Source organism: Apium graveolens, chromosome 4 (assembly GCF_009905375.1).
Source record: "Apium graveolens cultivar Ventura chromosome 4, ASM990537v1, whole genome shotgun sequence".
In the NCBI taxonomy this organism is placed as follows: Eukaryota; Viridiplantae; Streptophyta; class Magnoliopsida; order Apiales; family Apiaceae; genus Apium; species Apium graveolens.
In genome coordinates this window covers 57,521,197-57,522,338 of record NC_133650.1, presented here as the reverse complement: position 1 = coordinate 57,522,338, position 1,142 = coordinate 57,521,197, and the positions used below count along the sequence as shown (strand labels likewise).

The 1,142-nt window shown below is 42.5% G+C and overlaps 1 non-coding gene across 1 annotated transcript; it reads right to left on the bottom strand.

Annotated features, from left to right (window-relative positions):
* Positions 1-650: 650 nt before the first annotated feature.
* Positions 651-757, bottom strand: LOC141722909 (small nucleolar RNA R71). The gene has a single exon (XR_012575906.1). It is a non-coding gene; the product is annotated as a small nucleolar RNA R71 (small nucleolar RNA).
* Positions 758-1,142: the final 385 nt, after the last annotated feature.

Genomic DNA, 1,142 nt, shown 5'->3' with positions numbered 1-1,142 from the left:
GATACGGTGTTAACTTTTAGTTTATGTGTTTGTCATCAGTGATCGTTAAAGTTCATTGACTCGGACATTGTTACATACTTACTCTTTTCCTTATCGTATTTCAGGTACTCTAGCGAGTCTGTATGCATACGCGTTCGTGGGCTCGTAAGAGAACTCTGGATCAAGCCGAGGAAGAAGCTGTGGTGATTCGAAGGGAAGTTTTTGAGGATGAAGAAAAAGTAGAAGAAGAAGAGAAAGTCGAAGAACCAGCTTTAGTAGTGATGGGAGATCAAGCAGAAAATTCTAAGGCTCTGATGGATTATTCTCAGCCTAAGATCAATGATATTCAGTCGAGCATCATCAGACCATCCATCTCGACTAACACTTTTGAGATCAAGTCGAGCATGATTCAGATGATACATAACTCAGTTCAGTTTGGGGGTTCTCCTACAGAAGACCCCAACATGCACATCAGGGATTTCATCGAGATCTGCGATACGTTCAAGTTCAACGGGGTGACTGAAGATGCTATCAAGCTGCGACTCTTCCCATTCTCTCTGAGGGATAAAGCAAAGTGCTGGTTACATTCTCTACCACCAGGGTCTATCACCAAATGGGAGGATCTTGCTCAAAAGTTTCTCACTAAATTCTTTTCTATAGCGAAGACAGCTGTAATCAGGAATGCTCTTACTCAGTTTGCTCAGCAAACTGGAGAATCTCTGTGTGAGGCTTGGGATCAATATAAGGAGATGCTAAGGAAGTGCCCACACCATGGCATGTCTGATTATATGATTATAAACTGTTTCTACAATGGTTTGGGCACTCAGTGTAGACTTATGCTCGATGCAGCGTTTGGTGGAGCCTTATGGGCCAAAAGCTATAATGAAGCTTATGAGTTGATTGAGCTCATGACAGCTAATGAATACCAGAATCCTACGTAAAGAATGTTGCAAGGCAAGGTCGCAGGAATTCTGGAAGTGGATACAGCTACTGCTATAGCTGCTCAACTTCAAGCCTTGACGATGAAAGTGGACTCTTTGGCGAATTATGGAGTTAATCAAATTACTAGTGTTTGTGAGCTTTGTGCGGGAGCACATGAAACTGAGCAGTGTGCTTTTTCTAGCGAATCAGCTCAATTTGTGAGAAACTTTCGGAGATCACAA